This window comes from Macaca fascicularis, chromosome 1, assembly GCF_037993035.2.
Source record: "Macaca fascicularis isolate 582-1 chromosome 1, T2T-MFA8v1.1".
NCBI classification, from domain to species: Eukaryota; Metazoa; Chordata; class Mammalia; order Primates; family Cercopithecidae; genus Macaca; species Macaca fascicularis.
In genome coordinates this window covers 12,427,990-12,440,807 of record NC_088375.1, presented here as the reverse complement: position 1 = coordinate 12,440,807, position 12,818 = coordinate 12,427,990, and the positions used below count along the sequence as shown (strand labels likewise).

Here is a 12,818-nt window from a genome sequence, read left to right as displayed (position 1 = left end):
TGGGTCCCTGAAAATAGTAGCAGTATGGTGAACTTAAATTAAAGAATATTTATTTTGCTGTCTGTGTAGTACAAGCTGCTTCCCCAGTTGCCGGATGGGTTGAGGGCAGAATCATCAGTGTGCTTTTCTTTTGGCTTGAATTCATCCTTAAGAAGAGAATGAGAAAAGTACAATAAATGCTGCTGCTGCTGCCTAAAACTGAGCAACAGTTGGGTCTGCCCTGTCACAGAGCCACATCTTGCACATAATTACCCAGGCTCCAAGGGAACAAGTTATTTTGAGAAGCATAGCTCAGGATCAATCAGATGTAAGGCTGTTTGTTGGGAGCCTTAATATGGTTACTTACCGGAAAGTCCTCAAAGGAATTCTCCACGTAGTTTGTGCCAGCCTGGGGGAGGCAGGTGTGACCCCACACAACATTGAGCTAGTGGCTAAGTCAGGCTCCTGGCTTAGAAAATCTTGAAGCTCAGATGACCAGGCACCAATAGCTTTCATGTGGTCCTTTGGGCCTACTAGTTTTTGTTTTTTTTTTTTCTGCCTTTTAGAGCAAACATAACTTAGACTTTGATTCTAAAGATAATTTGATTTGGTTGGTTTAACATATGCTTCCAGCCCTAAAATAGTTTGGGAAGAATCTTCATATTTCTAGTCTTAACTCTTGAATTTAACAGTTAAAAGATGGGGGGAGGGTTTCATCAGGATCATTTGCTAACCCTCATTTAGGAGAGAGGATGCTCTTTTTTTTTTTTTTTAAATAATTAAAATCTTGTTTCAAGAATTTTAAAAGATCCCTTGGAATTAACGTAGAGCTAGATTGAATTGCAGACTAGCTTCGGGAATCCACAGCTCCAAATGTTTGGTGACCTTGTTAGGTTGCTTCAGTCTGATTTGAGGATTAAAGAGAAGTAGAGATAAGTAATTGCAGCTGAAAAATCAGAATTAGGAGACTGAGTATTAAGGACTCCTGCAAATGGTAATCAAATGTAGGAAATTCTCTTAAGCAGGAAGGAAATTAACAGATGGAAATACTTTAGCTTCTTGATAAATGTAAGATCTTTATGAAACAGAAAAAATGCTAAATAATTCAACCCAAATTTAGTATTATTTATGGTGATCAGGATAAGAGGGAACATGAGGACACATACGGAGTTTTAAATGTAGAATTTGATGTGGAAAGGGAACGTATAAGCTTCAACTTAAGACAGACGTTAGTTTCACAGGCCAAGGGAAGCATACTGTAATTTGAGATCAGCATATGAGGGACTTCAGTTCTGTGCATCATTCTTGTGTATTAATCACTCTTTGTCTTCATGGAAGTTGAGTGTGGAAAAAACTCAACTGTTTTTTCTCTTCTCACACCACAACAGTCAACCCAGAAGAATTCTGTGACCAAATGTCTGTGGTCTTCTCCCGCTTTCCACGACCCTGTGCACCAGGCAGGCAATCCGTTCACCAGCTGGGTGTCCTCCAGTGTATTTGATTCTGACTCTGTCGGTTTGGTGATAGCATCAGATCCCACAGGTTGAGGGCTCAGTCCCACAAGGCTGCCCCCCTTCAGACACCATCTCAAGTCCAAGCCTCTAGAATAATGACCAATCAACTTAAAATTGGGGTTGTCATGCCTCTTTGGGTTTGATCAGTTTGCTAGAGCAGCTCACAGAACTCAAGGAAACAGGTACTTATATTTACTGGCTTATGATAAAGGAGATTTAAAAGGATACTGATGAGGAGAAGCATAGGGTGAGGTATGGGGGAAGGGGTGCAGAGCTTTTATGCCCTCCCCAGCAGGTCACCCTCCAGGAACCTCTACCTGTTCAGTTACCTGGAAGCTCTCCAAACTCCATCCTCTTGGGCTTTTGAAGGAGACCTCATTGGATAGGCATAATTGAAGCTTGGACAACCATGGAGGAATGTGACTGGACAAAAAGGCTGTGATCTAATACTAATAGGCTGAGTGGGAAAACCCAGCAAAGCCTGTCTGTTTAGACTCTTCTTAGCCTCTCTGTGCAGCCTTCCTTTCTCTCAGGTTTGTGGCAGGACTCCTTCTGAAATGAGGGTCTTATGACCTACAGTTAGATAAGGTAGGTCAGATCATTTCTTTACGGGCTCCAAGCCAGAAAGGCAAGGGAAAATTGGAGTCCCTCCAGGGAAAGCCTGCTCCTGAGGCCGGAGCCACCCTAGCATGACAGCAAAGACTGTAACTATGAGAGTTATGAGCCAGGAACAATAGATAAAACATATATATATATTTTTTATGGTGTATATATATATAATATACACCATATATATACACACACACCATATATATACACCCGTTTGTATAAATATATATATATATCACAGAAGCCAATAAAATTTATATCAGAAAAATGAATATTTTAGCTTATTGGAATGTTGGACTCTTCTTAGAAGAAAGACCCAAAAGGTATTAAAATACAATTCTCAAATAAAAGTAGAGTCATGACTCTCATACAGATATAAAGATGAATATTTAAAGATGTTCTTTAACTCATTAGTGAGAAAACTGGTAAGCCATTACAGCCAGTCCAAAAGAGCATCCAAAGAATAAGACACATTTGTGGAGCGGGAATGAAATGAATGTGTACATGGAGGGGCTCTACTTTCTGTGGGAGGAGGAGGAGTGCTCCTCTGATTTATTTGAATGTCTGTAGACAGAATTATTTTGCATTGCTGTCAGTTATCTGTGACCTATAGATTTGTAGAAAAGCCTAGAAGGGCTGCTTATGGACAATGCACAAGTTTCCCATTGGAGCATAGATTTTTCCCTGTATAAAGCAGCCTTGTCAGGCATTTCACCTTTCCAAATTCCGTAGTTTCCATCCTTTCTGGAAGTTACAGGGGTGATTCCATACATCGGAGAGGTCATTCCTCAAACCAGTATTAGTCGGGGCTAGTTTGGCTTTGTCGAAAACCCTGAAAAGAGTGTTACCTGTTACACAGTCTCAGAGCTTAGTGCCTTTCTTTCTGTGTTTTGAACAGCCCATGGACTAAATGGAAATCAGTCTTGTGAGCCTGGTGGTGGAAGCCTGAAATTTGCGGTGCAGAATTTGATTAAAACCAGAGCTGGATAAGACAGTCTTTTCAAGTGCTGGGAGAACCATCTTTAACCTCTCCACTTAAAGTGTCATCCATTAGCCTGGTTCTATTTTTAGATACCCTCAGCTGTGAGGTTGCCTGTTATTTTTGCAAGGTATTTTCTTTTTCTTTTTTTTTCTTGGCAAGATTATAGAATCTTTCTTAACATTTAAGGATTCTGTAGTTAAGTTTGACATGATAATAACAAATGTTAAAAACCTGGAACTTGAGCAGATACACATTTTTAGCTTCTCAGGTTTCTTTTTATTAAAAAAGAAAAATTGACTTTTATCCTCTTTGATTGATTCCAGAAAGTCTGACAAATGAGATCTTATTCAACCAATAGTTATTGAATGCCACTGTGTTCTAGGCACTGTCCAGAGCACAAAACAAAGATTCCTGCTTCTCTGTGTGTCACTTTCACCAGCATTTCTTAGAATGTTCAAATGGTGGTGGTCACGGTACCTTGGAAAATGCTGGAGTTGTTTGTGAGCTTTCCTACCCTTTAATTTGAGATCATTAGATATACAACGGCATTGGGTAGAAAGAGACTCTGAATCATGCATACAGGCAGAGTTTGTCGGGGAGAATCAACAGAACAAAAGGCTGCCCCTCTGTCTTTCTCTTACCTTGTCTTTGGGTGTATGTCAGTGTCTATATCAGTGTACCTAGAACTCAAGCTATTATTTTACTCACTACTTTTGACGGTAAAAACTGCAATTACTTTTGCACCAACCTAATAAAAGCAGCCTTTTCATACTGTTGAAGTTCCACTTTATTTATAACTGAGATCATCACAGTTTAAACTTGGAAGTATTGAAACTTTAACAGGTACAAGCTCTGTGTGCGCGAATGCAGGTGCACCTGCTGGGTGCTGGGTTTTCTGAGTGATGACAGAGGTGAATAAGGCAGGATTAGGGACTACCTTGTGTTGAGTTTTTTGATTAGTAATATGTATGCATACAGACATGTAACAGCTTGGGAAACCAGCTGTGGGTCTTCCTTTTGCAGTGGAAAGAAACGGATTTTGCCTTTTTACAAGAGTTAATGTTAAGGCTCTTTGGACCTGGTGTATTATGAACCAAATCGTGATTCAAATGTCACCCAATATTTTAATTGTCCCTTAATAATAAGTTTATTTCAATTACATGGGCAATATTTTTGCCCCCTATAGGTAAAAACGGATGTTCTGAACACTTTCTAACCAGAGGAAATGAAGATATGTTAATGATGCTCTTTGTTCTCCAGCAGGAGTATGAATACTTGTGATGAATCTGGAAAAGATGAAGAATTGGCAGGGTTCTGGATTCTTAGATCACAGACCTTCTTGCACCCCTTTTCTGTCTGTAACAACATGCTATGAATTGTGCTAAGCAACAGCATGATTCTCCTTAGCTGTTGGAGGCGGAATATCTCCTGTGTTCAAGTAGGAATAAATCGTGACTATAGGCTGTCTTTATTTTTCTGAGCAATCTCACCCTACCTGAGTAAGATTTTAGAATGATTTAATTCTCTTTCAGTTTAAACCCCTCAGCACCGCCCAAGTTTCTTGGAATTGCCGTCACTGATTGCTCTTCTTTTGTATTTCTAGTCTCTTTTATATTTCCTAGTCTCTTATAATCCATCATACCTCACAGCAAACTAGTTGAGTTAGATTCATAGTGCATTTCTTTTTTTTTCTTTTTGAGACGGAGTCTCACTCTGTCACCCAGGCTGGAGTGCAGTGGCGCCATCTCGGCTCACTGCAACCTCAGCTTCCTGGGTTCAAGCAGTTCTTCTGCCTCAGCCTCCCGAGTAGCTGGGACTACAGGTGGGAACCACCACACTCGGCTAATTTTTGTATTTTTAGTAGAGACGGGGTGTCACCATGTTAGCCAGGCTGGTCTCAAACTCCTAGACCTCGTGATCCGCCTGCCTCGGCCTCCCAAAGTACTGGGATTACAGGCGTGAGCCACCGCGCCCAGCCATCATAGTGCATTTCTTGGAGGAGGGAACTAGCCGCAGAGAGACGAGCCGACTTGCCCACACTAGACAGTAAGCTGGTCACGAAGCCAGGGTTCAGATTTAAGGGCTGTGTTTTTTAGGGATTGCTGAACTGAGCTGTTGCATACCATGTTATCTAACAGGACCTTGGAGACCAAGCAGAGATTCGTGGGCAGAGAATAAATGGGCTGCTGCGTAGTTAGATGCCTAGTTATATAAGTTATGAGAACATTAAGGCCCCAAATGGACTTCTAGGACATCCTGATAATTGATTGTAGCACAAGCAAAATCCTTGGGATTAACACATTCATTTACATAATCCTTACTTTGATTAAATTTTTAAAATTTCGTGTAGATGGTTGAAAGATGTATCTGAGTACTTGGCAACGTTGAAGATTTGGAGGAATATTTTCAAAGTCATGATTATTCAGTTTTGGTTATGCGGAATGGCTGGTCACCACTGTGAGTGGCTTCTGGATCTAGAGAGCTTCCTTGGTGTTAGCGCAGACTTTCTTGATTTTAGTGTAGATGCCAACACTCTCTAAATGTTTTTCAGGACGGTTGAGTGACTGAACATTTAAATGTGAGGTTGCTGCTGGTGATTCTGGGACAGCTCGTTGGTTGAGATGTTACTGCATCCGGTGCGGTTTGTGTGATGTGTGGACTTTTTGGGCCTGGCTGGCCGGCGGATTGAGACGCCCTGTAGTGAAGCGGTTTGTTCTGCTCTGCGCAGACTGCAGGACTTTTTGCCGTCACAGACGGTTAGGCCACCTACTCTTTATGAGGGCAGAGCCTCCTTTCTTAAGGGTAAAGCTGAAATTGCATTTACTTCGGAGAGACGATTTTGACCTTCCTCTTCCACTTCAGTCGGTGATTTTTACAACATATGCAGCTTTCTAGAGCCTCCTTACTTTTCTAATATTTAAAAAGAACCAGGAAACCGATTAGAGGTAATCTTGGCAAATTGGGAATTTGTGAAGTAGAAAAGAGCACTATTAAAGTGATTGCTGTAAATAGAAAAATGAATGGACCGTTTTTTAGAACAGCAGTTTAATAGAGCTGTGGCTTCCAGTGGTTTCCAGTAGTTTCACAGGAGAGGGTGTTCCGAACCATCGTGACACAGGTCGTGTTGGCCGGCCTCTTTCTTCTCCTTGCAGTAATCTTTTGAACTATTTCATAAAGCTGATCATGACAGTGACTGTCCATGTGTATATGTATAGCTGAGAAAGCATCAGGATGTGAAGGACAAATAATTGCATGGTTTCAGAGTCAGAAATACAATTCGAGTTCTGAGCCATGACTGCAGGCTGGAACGGACTCGGCCTGTCCTCTGTGCCCCGTCTCGGGGACCACTGCCACTGTGGCTGGGGCTTGATTGTCCTACCCCACAGGATGCAGGTCGTGATGAGTGTTGGGGGAGGCTTGGAATTGACCGAGTAGACCTCTTGATGTCTCAGCTCCCTGAGGAGAGTAAATGATATGCAACTTCAACATAGAACACTCAGCAGCACCCCAGACCGTTTTTCACCTGACAGACAATGCTGTCTTATGATTGGTAGGTTTAAAAGCTACATGTTCTTTAGACTTGCTGACCCCTGAGTTTTCTGCTGTGCCTGGATATCCCAGTCCTCAGCAGATTCTCGTTCATTTCATTCAGAAAACTCTACATCTGGGATGAGTTTCCATTTTAGGAAATGGGATCTGAAATGATTATTTTGTGTAATTATTATTAAAGAAAAAGGTGGTTAAAGAAGTATAAAGGAAATGGATAGATATGTTGCCAAAACTTTTGTTTGGAGAAAATGGAATGATGAAGATTGAACACGTAGTTTTACAGAAGCCAGCCCAGGCTTAGAACCGTATTGCTAAAAGAATTAATAATTCACTGAAAAGTGAAATGAACTGATATTCAGGGAACCATGTCAGACTCATGATTGATTTTTCAGGTCCCCGTCTGTGTACCTAGGTAATAATCTCTTCTAGGTAAAATTGTGCACATGTATAGTCAAAGAGGATGATGTAAACAGTCACATTTTTCACTCATTTTGATTAAAAGACTTTTCCTGCCTTTACCCTAGAGAATGTAGGTTGATGTGACTGTAGGCTTCGTCAACTTAAAAAGAAATCAAATACAAATGCATAGCGATTGAATAACACTGGTTTGTCTCAACAATTCAGTAAGGACATGCACATTTTCTTTTTGCCGTTAAGCACATTGTGCTGATTGCCCTGTTATATAATTTAGCTTTGAGAAAGGCAGTACTCTTGTAGTTCCCATGGATTAGGGACTTTGCTAGCAAGTCCTCCAAGAAAGATGCAATAGCGTCTTCCACCAGTGAATGGGAGTGACAATTGTAGCTAGCAAATGCTCCCGGAAAACCCCTTCAACTGATATTTACTCAACCACCATGTTTTGGAGGTTGAGGAACATCCTCTGGGTCTCCAGATCAGGGGCTCCCAACCTCCGGACTGTGGACTGGCACTGGTTTGTGACCTGTTAGGAACCAGGCTGCACAGCAGGAGTTAAGCAACGGATGAGCAAGTGAGCAGAAGCTTCATCGGTATTTACAGCTGTTCCCCATGGCCCACATTACCACCTGAGCTCTGCCTCCTGTCAGATCAGCGGCGGCATCAGATTCTCATAGGAGTTCAAACCCTACTGTGAACTGTGCGTGCCAGAAATCTAGGTTGTGCACTCCTTATGAGAATGGAATGCCTGATGATCGGAGGTGGAACAGTTTCAGCCTGAAACCATCCCCCTTCCCTACCCCAACATCCGTGGAAAAACTGTCTTCCACGAAACTGGTCCCTGGTGCCAAAAAAGGTTGGGGACCGCTGTTCTAAATCATGTTCAGGAATATAATGGAGGCAGAGACTGCTGATCATTTGAGAATCCTTCAGTCCTTACACATGAAAGCATCCGTACGACTCCAAGGCACAGGAACACGGTGTACAGGAGAGTTTCCATGTGCATCCAGGGAGGGCCTGTATAGCCAGTAGAGAGCATCTGCACCCACAGACTGCCCACCCTGGCCAGGGACTCACTGGTTACAATTCTTTGTGTTTAGGAAAGAGATCCTAATATTTGTTCCAGCTGTCTAAGGAATATACATAGTGAGACTGTCTTCCACCGCATTTCCATCTATAGAACACTGTTGAACATTGTTTCCCTTAGCTTTGTCTTAACTTCTGTGGTGGGTGGTAAGGACTAGAAACATGTCTTTTTATTTTTTTGAGACAGAGGCTCACTCTGTTGCCTAAGCTGGAGTGCAGTGGCACCATCTTGGCTCACTGCAACCTCTGCCTCCCGGGTTCAAGAGATTCTTGCCTCAGTCTCCTGAGTAGCTGAGATTACAGGCATGCACCACCATGCCAGGCTAAGTTTTTATATTTTTAGTAGAGATGAGGTTTCACCATGTTGGTCAGGCTGGTCTTGAACAACTGACCTCAAGTGATCCACCCTGCCTCGGCCTCCCAAAATGCTGGAATTACAGGTGTGAGCCTCTGTACCCGGCCAGGACTAGAAACATCTGTCTTGTCTTTCTGGGGATAGATGGTTTTATGGTTTCCCATCTCGGTCTTCTTTTTTGTGGCTCTAAAACTTTTTATGTGCCTACTTTTGGGATGCTGGAAGTGTTTATATTTATGGCTAGGTGCAGAGAAACAGGGAATAAGCTGTTGGTTCAGGAGGGAGGTAGAGGAGGGTTTGAGTTGAAAACAGGAGAGGAGGTTGGAGGAATCTGCATGTGCCAGGGCAGCTTCTGGATTGAGCTACAAGTTGGGGAGACACTGGCTTCTTTCCTCGATGGTCTGTGTCTGATTGAATAAAGCACCATTTCCCTTAAGAAAGGACATACGGCTTGGTAATCTTTTTTAAACCGAGGAGCCTGCCTCCAGAATGGTGTGGAGCCACTTTCATTCCCACTTGAGTTCTCCAAAGTTTAGTTTTCAAGAACCCTAAAGATGCATGTTGCAATACAAACAACAAGAAAGTTCACACAGAAGTCTTCGGGTCAAATGTGTGGGGTTTTGTTGCTACTGTTGTTTTTATCTTCTCCATGATTAACAGACTTTTCACAGAAACAGGGGTGATAGGCGGTTCATAGGAACAGTCTCCCTAGGCATTGGTAATTAAAACAGGAAATACAATACAAATTCAACATTCTAATAAAGCTTAAAATTCCTTTTCAGAGGCACTGGCCTCTTTTTAAGCTATTACCACAGAACAGCTGGAGTCTTTTTTCTGCATTTAAGTTACTCACCACCTTTCTTGGCTCTTATGAGAAGATAGGGAAACTTCATTAGGCTTAACTCAACTAAATAAATGGACCTTCTCTGGATTTGTACAAGTGGATAATTACCTATGGCAAATTACCTTCTTTGTATGTATAGCTATAAAAAGGTAGTATCACCTCGGGAGGCTGAGGTGGGGGATCGCTGAGCCCAGGAGTTCAAAGCTGCAGTGATCTGTGATTGCACCACTGCACTCCAGCCTGGGTGACAGAGCGAGACCTTCTTATCTCTTTACAGAAACAAACAAACAAACAATCAAACAAACAAAGCAGGTAGTTTCAAACGACTTCCTGCGGTGTGGGGTCAGGAAGCTTGGGATTTTGTGAGCAGCTTTTAGGGATATATCCAGAAGTGCTTCTGATACCTGTATTATGAAGACACTTAAATAACAGACAAGGTATGATGACGTGCACCAGCAATATTTGCCCACTTTTAAGTAGAATTTAAATTTTTAAAACTTTATAAATGTTTATATCATTATATGTTCTCTCCATCAGTTGCTTTTTTTTTTTTTTAACAACCTACTATTCTTTTGTGCCTTTCCCAAAAACTCTGGTATATGAGTAGTCTTAATATTATCAGTTTTAAAAATTGTTTTAAAGTAATTGTACTTGCTGAAGATAGGGCCTGGGGTGTATTTTACTGTAATAACTTAATTGTCTGGAAACAACCCAAATGTTCATTCATAGGGAGCTAGTTACATAAAATATGGTTTATACACTACAGTGGAATACTATACAGCCATAAAAACAAATAACTTATACTGATATGGAATGATCTCTGGGTTATATATATTGTTTGTTTGCTTGTTTTTGTTTTTTTTTTTTTCCTTTGAGATGGAGCTTCACTCTTGTTTCCCTGGCTGGAGTGCAATGGTGTGATCTCGGCTCACTGCAACCTCCACCTCCCGGGTTCAAGCAGTTCTTCTGCCTCAACCTCCCAAGTAGCTGAGATTACAGGTGTGCGACACCATGTCCAGCTAATTTTGTATTTTTAGGAGAGACAGGGTTTCACCATGTTGGTCAGGCCGGTCTCGCAGTCCTGATCTCAAGTGATCCACCCACTTTGGCCTCCCAAAGTGCTGGGATTACAGGCGTGAGCCATTGTGCCAAGCAAAGTATAGAACAATGTATATCCTATGGTGTGTGTTAAAGGGACCAAAGGAAAAACAAGACATGTATGTCTGTGTGTTTATGTAAACACAGATACCACTGAAGGAATATACAAGAGACTGATAGCTCCATTCTTTATGGGGTAGGGCATTGGGTAGCCAGGGAACAAAGGTGAGAGAATGGATTTTTTTTTGAAAACCATTTGTACCACTTGACTTTTGAACCAAGGAAATGTATTACTCACTCAAAAAGTAAATACATAAAATTAATATGTTAAAAAATAAGTAATGAATTTTTATCATAATCTTACCTTCAAAAAACAAAACTTAATTATCTATAGTGTTGTCCAATAGAATTTTCTGTGATGATAGGAATGTTGTATATTTGCACCATCCAATACTACTAGCCACATGTGGCTTCTGATCACTTAAAAGATGACCTGTGCAACTGAGGAGCTAATTTTTAAATTTGATTTTCATTAGTCTAAGTTTAAGTGGCTACTTGTGGCTAGGAGCTACCACATTGATTGGGTATAGATCTAATGTACATGACTTAAGACTGGGCGTGGTGGCTCACGCCTGTAATCCCAGCACTTTGAGAGGCCAAGGCAGGCGGATCACCTGAAGTCAGGAGTTCAAGACCAGTCTGGCCAACATGGCAAAACCCCATCTCTACTAAAAATACAAAAATTAGCTAGGTGTGGTGGCAGACACCTGTATTCCTAGCTACTAGGGTGGTTGAGGCAGGAGAATCACTTGAACCTGGGAGGCAGAGGTTGCAGTGAGCCAAGATCACGCCACTGTACTCCAGCCTGGGAGATAAGCAAGACTCCATCTCAATAAATAAATAAATAAAAATAGAGTGTATGGCTTAGAGTATCTTTTCTGTTTAGATCTGACTAAAACTTAGAAAGAATTGTTAGTTTAGGCTCTCAGGGTAAAATTTATTACTGTAAATCCAAAAAATCCCTTTTTTTTTTTTTTTTTTTGTCCTTGAATTAAATGCTGTCACCTCCTTCTTGAAAGGAGGGACTATTAGTCAGATTTGAAAATCCTCTTTATTACCCAGGAAAATCATTTTTATGGACACTTGGTCTTTCTGTATCTGGCTTGGAAGCAGTCTGTTTTTGATAGGTTGACTTTTTCATCTTGAACACAAACCCTGTTTGTGTGTCCCCTACTCCCCAGTTTGATGTGCCAGGCACTTTGTTCTCAAGCCCAGCAGCTGTTGTGGGACGAGGGGACAGTTTGCATGCTTAGCCAGCAGCTGCCAGAAACATTTCTAATCTGGTTTTGGCAGGAAATAGGGCACAAGTGGAAGCCAAGTTAAAAGAAGCTGGAAAAATAAACAGAATGACTTTGGATGTCACTTCATATGTGGTCCATTTTCAGCTGAAGATTTGCCCCAGTAATTTGCTAATATGACTGGACTGTGATCCCTTCCAAAGGCAGGGTTGAATATAGTCACCTTTGAGATCCAGGATCTAGTCCAGTGCTTGGAACATGCTTGTAGGAGGTTATTGTTATTATTTTTTCAATGATTGACTACACTGCAAATTTGTTTAATTGGTTTAATTAGTAGCTTAAAACTGTTGTTCACCCAAGATAAACTAGTTGTAGGCTATTATTGGTTATGGGTTCCTTCTCTCTTCTTTCTGCTATACAATATCACCCACCGTCTCCTCTAAAGCAAGACATTTTGAACATTTTTTTTTTTTTTTTTTTTTGAGACAGAGTTTCACTCTGTCACCCAGGCTGGAGTGCAGTGGTATGATCTTGGCTCACTGCAGCCTCAGCCTCCTGAGTAGCTGGGACTATAGGCACATGCTACCACACCCAGCTAATTTTTGTATTTTTAGTAGAGACGGGGTTTTACCATGTTGGCCAGGTTGGTCTCAAACTCCTGACCTCAACTGATCTGCCTGCCTCAGCCTCCCAAAGTGCTGGGATTACAGGTGTGAGTCACCACGCCTGGCCTTTGAACTTTCTGTAAACATTATTTAGACTGGGCACGGTGGCTCATGCCTGTAATCCCAGCACTTTGGGAGGCTGAGGCAAGAGGATTGCTTGAGTCTAGGAGTTTGAGACCAGCCTGGGCAACATAGCAAGACCTCATCTCTAAAAAAAAAAAAATTAGCTGGGTGTAGTGGTGCATGCCTATAGTCCCAGCTACTTAGGGGACTGAGGCAGGAGGATCAATTGAGCCTGGGAGGTCGAGGCTGCAGTGAGCCGTGATCATACCATTATACTCCAAACTGGGTGACAGAGCTGGATGACCCTGTCTCCAAAACAAAACACTGTTATTCATCTATTCTGCTGCAAGCAAGCGTATTTT

At 41.7% G+C, this 12,818-nt stretch overlaps 1 protein-coding gene across 2 annotated transcripts in view; it reads left to right on the top strand.

The window, feature by feature from the left end:
* ACTN2 (actinin alpha 2) overlaps window positions 1-12,818 on the top strand; it is a 75,082-nt gene that overhangs the window by 16,817 nt on the left and 45,447 nt on the right. The window lies entirely within an intron of this gene.